Below are 6,980 nucleotides of genomic sequence, written 5' to 3'. Positions count from 1 at the left end.
ATCAGGATTATTTCAATCTTAAACAACCATGGCTGTGGTGTTTGACCTACTATATAGAAAGACACACGAATCCACTTGCATACATATCATAAGGTATCCCTATCCCTCTTTCATTTGTTTTATTTCTTTAATCTACCTAAATTAAGACCTGAAAACTCAAGATCTTCCAAGTCATGAGCCCCATAAGAACCCATGGCTTCCAGGCAGAGGGGAAAGATACCACCTTTTCTATAAACTAAGATGGCAAAAGAATTGCCTAGAAGCCTAGTCCAGGTGCTGTTTTCTCAGCTACTCAAAGAGATCCTTCTTGCTCCTTTAGGAAAGGGGGATTCCTAGACCTCTTCAAACCTCAATCACCCTGGGATGCACAGATGCCAAGTCTCGGGTGAAATCCTTAAAATCCCCGCTTCCCAGGGGTCAGCGGCACCATCAGCAGCACCGCAGTATAGAAGTTCCGGTCCTTCCAGCTGCTGGGATTCTCAGCTTGAACTCTTCCAGGAAACAAGTTCCTCTCCGCTTCTCTTGCGAAATTTCGCGGACCGTCCCGCCCTTCTCTGGCTTCTTATAGCAGCCAGAGCCACAAGCCCCAGCACTGAGCTGCAGGCGCCGCGAAACTTCTCTCCACCCGCCCGGCCCGCGGCGCGCACCGGCTGCGCAGGACGCTTCCTCCTCGGAAGCGCCTCTCCCACAGGTGGGTCACTTTTCGCCACAAGGCTCCCGTCCCTTATCTGCCTCAGCTCACCTCCAGTCCCTGCTGCTAGGACCCCACTGCCCAGCCCACTAGCACTGAGGAACAGGTGCTTGCAAACTCCCCGCCGTGCCCTGGCATCCCTCTCGGGGAAAGTCACCTGCGGCTGCTCCGCGATTCGGCAAGCTTCTAACTTCCTGGAGTTTAACGCTCACCCCTACCACAGGGTGCAGAGAAGTCCATAGGGGGAAAATTAGGGGATTAGATTCTTCTCTGCATCTTACTTCTGGATTGGCGCACTCTTGGGGCGCCCATCAAAAAGCAGGCTGGAAGAATGTGGCTTTAGCAATCTCCAAGGTCTCAGATCCGAAGCTGCTTCTTGACCAGTAGCTAAAAATTTGTCCTGATACCTGCAACCACTTCCATCTTTGATCTTGATTTAAATTTCCTCATGCAATTTAAAGGTTACTTTTCTGGAGGAAGATTGTTCAGAATGTTATTTATTGTGAAGAGTAAATAAAGCTTCAGTTCTGTTTGTTTGTCCAGAGACAGAATTTTATTATTCTTTTTCCCACCTCTAGATGGTTATTTAGGAAATTTCTTTAAAAGATTGGTGTACTGAGGCTGGGCACGGTGGCTCAAACCTGTAATCCCAACACTTTGGGAGGCCGAGGCCAGTAGATCACTTGAGGTCAGGAGTGCCAGACCAGCCTGGCGAACATGGTGCAACCCAGTCTCCACTAGAAATACAAAACTTAGCCAGGCGTGGTGGCAGGTGCCTGTAATCCCAGCTACTCAGGAGGCTGAGACAGGAGAATCGCTTGAACCCGGGAGGCAGAGGTTTCAGTGAGCTGAGAAAGTGAATTGGATAGAGAATGGGAGAGGGAAGGGAGAATACTATTCCTAGTTCTATAATAACTAGAAGCTCAATATCTCAGCCTCAGTTTCCACAGATATAAAATAAAAGGCTGGCTGTTGGGCCAGATGATCCAGAGAGTTCAACTCTAACAAGGTGAAAAGCTGTGACTAAAGATGCCTGCAAGTTTGAAATATATGGAAAATCTCCTTAATGCTACAACTATAATTCAGTGGTTACTTTTTTCATAATAATGCAGGTTCCACTTTTATAAGGAAACTCTCCAGTTATGGGGGGAGAGTCTCTTCCCACAGGAGCATCTTCAAGTTCTACCACATTTATCATTCAGAAAATACTCTCAGCTTACAAAACCATTCTTCAGCCTTGCTATGTGAGAATGCCCTATTCCCTACAAACGGCAGTCATCTAAATGTCACTCACATGAGAGAACATTTTTTTTCTGATACAGTAGGTATAATTTTATAAAATGGCACATTTATTTGAAGCAGTAACTTTTCTGAGATATGGCCTTTTACAAGGTCCCAAGTTTTTCAGAATACTGTGATTTAGCACAATATGAGATTCGACCTACATGTATTCTACCTGCATGGCAAACACTGCCAACCCAGAAAACAGGATGAGACACTTCCTATTTATCAGGCTCCAAGGTTGTAAAGTAAATAGTACATGTGTACAGAGAAATTGGGTCATAGCACTTTTTCTATTTGGTAACATTTTACGGTTCCACTGAGGTTCACATTGTTCACATTGTTGAAGTTCACATTGTTCAGAAATCAGGTGTACAAGGCCTGGCCCCTGGCTGAAGAACAATTTCCAGACTTCTGTCTTACTAAAGCTTGCTAACTGTTGTTTAGAAGGAACTAAATAGACTTTTTCAGCTTGTTAAATTAAAAACCTTAGGCCTTGCACTATGTGTGAACAATTTTAAGAAAAATAAGTTATGGAATTTTATATTTGAAGAAACTCGGAGTGGTCACTCTGCGTTACTTTGTCTCTTGAAGGACTTCCCCTGAATCACCCTACTATTATTCTGTTATTAAAAGGTTATAAATTCTCTTTTTAAAGGCTGGGTAGCTGATTCTGTTGTCACTCTCAGAAACACATTCCACTGTTTTAGGATCCTTACCATCTAGTTCTCTTCATAATTAATTTAGACATGTTTATCAAATGCTACTTAAAAATCATCTTTTTTTTGGAAAATATTGGGAAAACTGGTAAGTTGCTAGCAACACACACACACACACACACACACACACACACACACACACACAAGCAGCAACACAGTAGTCCTTCAAAACCTGAAGATTGGGCACTTTGCTAGGGCACTTTGTAGCTAAGTTTTCTCCGGGTTGTCCTCTGAGAAGGTCATTTGCTAGTGCCTGCAGCTACATCTACCAAGAATTCATATTATAACAATGCAGAAGAGGATAGGGATAATGACGTTTCTGGGTGGGGTTTTGTTTGTTTGTTTGTTTGTCTGTTGTAAGTTTATGCCAGGTAATGATAATGTAAGGTTTACAGAGATAAGACCTCTGAAGTTACCTGTTTGTTCTTTATAGATTTAAAGAGAATGGTTTATTGGTGAATTATGAAAACTTCCTGAACAGTTATATGTGCTGTGTTAACTCCACTCAAGATATTTCTAATGACTTTTAGGTCATTTCCGAAGTGATTTGAATTAGCATTTGTCCTTTTGTTGAAAAGAAATCAGTCCTGGAAGAAATCAAACTAAATAAATAACTAAGGAATAATTAATGCATAAAACAAAGCATGCTAAGAAAACATACTTGGCCTACATACATGAACAATTTGTTCCTCCCAAATCATTAAGGAATAGACAACAGTGGATCCTTGTGCTGTTCAAAGATCCTCTTTCAGAAATATATCCCTGCAAAAGAACACGCTATTCTACTGAAGGAAGCGTGTACACTCCAATTAACTAGGCAGGACATTGACAGCCCAATCTAAATTCTTCTCCACAATGTTCTGAAGAGTTTATTCAGTCATGTGTGGAGAGGTCTTACTGTACTGTACTTTGGCAGTCACATATTTCTATTTTGGGAGGACTTTTTTTTTTTTTTTGTGACTGAGTCTCACTCTGTCACCCAGGCTGGAGTGCAGTGGCAGGATCTTGGCTCACTGCAACCTCCGCTCCCTGGGTTCAAGCAATTCTCCTGCCTCAGCCTCCTGAGTAGCTGGGATTATAGGTGCCCACCACCATGCCCAGCTAATTTTTGTATGTTTAGTAGAGACGGGGTTTCGCCGTGTTGGCCAGGCTGATCTCGAACTCCGGACCTCAGGTGATCCATCCGCCTTGGCCTCCCAAAGTGCTAGGATTACAGGTGTAAGCCACCGTGCCCGGCCAGACTTTTTTTTTTTTTTTAATGTAGATTATATGATCAATCCTAACATCAGGATAAAGTTCCCTTTTCATCTTAAAAAGAAGGAAAATATGTGCAAAGAGTAATTTTGAAAAGTTAGGGTCTATAATTCTAAATAAAAAGAAGGCTAAAAGATAATTTAATAGAACTATATAGCACAGCTCTTGGAAGGTTATTAGTAGAATACAAGCTAGTCACTTTGGCCTCAGCACCCAATTTTTTTTTTTTTTTTTTTTTTTTTTTGAAACAGTATCACTCCTTCACTCAGGCTGGAGTACAGTAGCGCGATGTCGGCTCACTGCAACCTCCGTCTCCTGGGCTGAAGCAATTCTCCTGCCTCAGCCTCCTGAGTAGCTAGAATTACAGGCATGCACCACTAAGCCCACCTAATTTTTGCATTTTTAGTAGAGATGGGGTTTTGCCATTTTTGCCAGTCTGGTCTTGAACTCCTGACCTCAAGTGATCTGCCTGTCTTGGCCTCCCAAAATGCTGGGATTACAGGAGTGAGTGACCGTACCTGGCCAGCACCCAATATTAAAGAAAAAAAAAATGCATTAGGAACAGAGCCAGGGCTCAGAGAGCTGATGGCATCAGCACCGTGGAGTGCAGAAATAGGAAGGGATAATTAACGGTCATCGCTGATTGTTCATCTTCCATCTATACCTACTCTTTTTACAGGGTATGAAAACAGTTTTGAGCTCAAGTTAAATTGTGGCTGCAAAACTTTTGCACAGACTTTGGAAAACTTCCTTGTTCTGCTTCCCGACAGATTCAAGTCCCTCCTCGCCTGTAGGCTCCCATCCTCTCTGCACATTCCTCTGCTCTGGCCCTTACACTATGCATTGCAACAATTTGATTATATGCTTCATCTTTCCCAAGACCAAAGCTCCTTGAGGACAGGGTCCATCTCGTTTCTCACTTTATCGCTCTTAGCATGGCTATTCAATAAATCTCTGTTGAAAAGAAGGCTTTGCTAATAATACTGATTTTTACTTTTGGAATATGCTTACCTTATGGACATAGTACATAATGAGTATGGATGCTACCTGCACAATGTTAATTAACAGGGTCAAAGTGCAGTGGCAAAGTCCACATTTTAACTTCCTACCATTCAGGGAGAGGCATGAGGTTGCTTTGAACTGTATAGCACATATAAAGTGAACAGTTGAAGTTATTATAACATTTTATTTAAAGCAGAAGAAACTGCAGGAACCTTGGTATTTCCTCATTTAGTGTCCCTATTATGTTGCTATACTGTATTGTAGTTACAAATTTATTTGTAATGTTTTGTATTCTAATTTATTTTAAAGAGTGATATGGGGCCAAACACAGTGGCTCACGCCTGTAATCCTAGCACTGTGGGAGGCTGAGGTGGGCATATCGCCTGAGCTCAGGAGTTCAAGACCAGCCTGGCCAACGTGGTGAAACCACGTCTCCACCAAAAATACAAAAATTAGCTGGGCGTGGTGGTGCACACCTGTAGTCCCAGCTACCTGGGAGGCTGAGGTGGGAGAATAGTTTGAACCCAGGAGGCAGAGGATGGCACCACTGCACTCCAGCTGTCTGGAAAAAAGAAAAAAATGTGATATGGGGCCAGGTGCAGTGGCTCATGCCTATAATCTCAGCACTTTAGGAGGCTGAGGTGGGAGAATCACTTGAGACCAGGAATTCAAGATGAGCCTGGGCAATGGTAAGACCCCATCTCTACAAAAAATAAAAATTAAAACATTAGCTAAGTATAGTAGTGCATACATGTAGTATCAGCTACACGGGAGGCAGAGGCGGGAAGATCTCTTGAGCCTGGGAGGTCAAGGCTGCATGAGCAGCCATAATCATGCCACTGCACTCCTGCCTGGGTGACAAAGCAAGACCCTGTCTAAGAATGATATGCTCTTCTCCAGTACCAAAGTACTAAAGTGATTTCTTCATCCTATTCAATTCCCTGACATAAGTGGTACAAGAAATGGGAGGAGATTGAGGAGAAAGCAATTAGCAGGTTGGTAAATGGTTCATTGCAGTTAATAATGAAAGTGTGCCAGTTGCCTCTGGTTTTCATAGTTGAGATCCTAAACTGCACTTACCTTATTTTTTAGGTGTGTCTGAATAACTGTAAAATATGTGCTGGGGGTGGTGGTACACAGATGGGTCCCTGTATCTATCTCCCTTAGGGAACCAAGATTCTAAAGGTATCAGGTTTATAGCTAAAATTGTGTTGATGCCATGTGTGAGGTAGAGAGGGTCTGGAACCTTTGTTGGGGTAGGGAAACCACATGGATTCTGTTTTCATAAAAATACTTAGGAACCTTGTAAGAAGGCGAGGCCCTAAGGAAATAGATTGATGCCTAAGATTCAGCCAGGACTGGGAAAATGGTATTATCTCATTTATTTATTTGAACTATATAGCACATATAAAGTGAATAGTTGAAATTATTATAATGTTTTATTTAAAGCAGAAGAAACTGCAGGAACCTTGGTATTTCCTGATTTAGTGTCCCTATTATGTTGCTATACTGTATTGTAGTTACAAATTTATTTGTAATATTTTGTAATATCAGCCCAATTATTTTCCCATTTTTGTGGTCACATTCCAGAGTCTTGGGGAGAAGGGCGTAAGAGGCAGGGGAAGAGCCAGTGGTATGTTGGCAAATGGCTCTCTAAGGAAAAAAAAAGTCCTGATTTGTAGCATTTGGTGATTATCATAAGGTAAAAACTCCATGACTGATTTCAAGCTCCTAGCTGGCAAGCTGGCCATAGCCACACCACTGAAAGGCTAAGATTAAAAACCTGAAAACTAGGCCAGGCACAGTGGCTCATACCTGTAATTCTAGCACTTTGGGAGGCCGAAGGTGGGGAAGGGGGCATAGGAGACGTGGAGGGAGGGACTGATCACTTGAGGCCAGGAGTTCAAAACCAGCCTGGCCAACATGGTGAAATCCCGTCTCTACTAAAAATACAAAAAAAAAAAAAAAAAATGAGCTGGATGTGGTGGCATGCGCCTATAATCCCAGCTACTCAGGAAGCTGAGGCGTGAGAA

At 42.6% G+C, this 6,980-nt stretch overlaps 1 protein-coding gene across 2 annotated transcripts in view; it reads left to right on the top strand.

The window, feature by feature from the left end:
- Nucleotides 1–420: 420 nt before the first annotated feature.
- STEAP4 (STEAP4 metalloreductase) overlaps nucleotides 421–6,980 on the top strand; it is a 35,529-nt gene continuing 28,969 nt past the window's right edge. For both annotated transcript variants that reach the window (XR_007724413.1, XM_050785309.1), the window contains exon 1: nucleotides 421–691. The gene's annotated coding sequence lies outside the window, so the exon portion shown is untranslated. The remainder of the gene's footprint in view (nucleotides 692–6,980) is intronic.

The sequence above is a fragment of the Macaca thibetana genome, chromosome 3 (assembly GCF_024542745.1).
Source record: "Macaca thibetana thibetana isolate TM-01 chromosome 3, ASM2454274v1, whole genome shotgun sequence".
NCBI classification, from domain to species: Eukaryota; Metazoa; Chordata; class Mammalia; order Primates; family Cercopithecidae; genus Macaca; species Macaca thibetana.
Note: the sequence above shows the minus strand (reverse complement) of the source record. Positions and strands in the feature narration are given on the sequence as shown.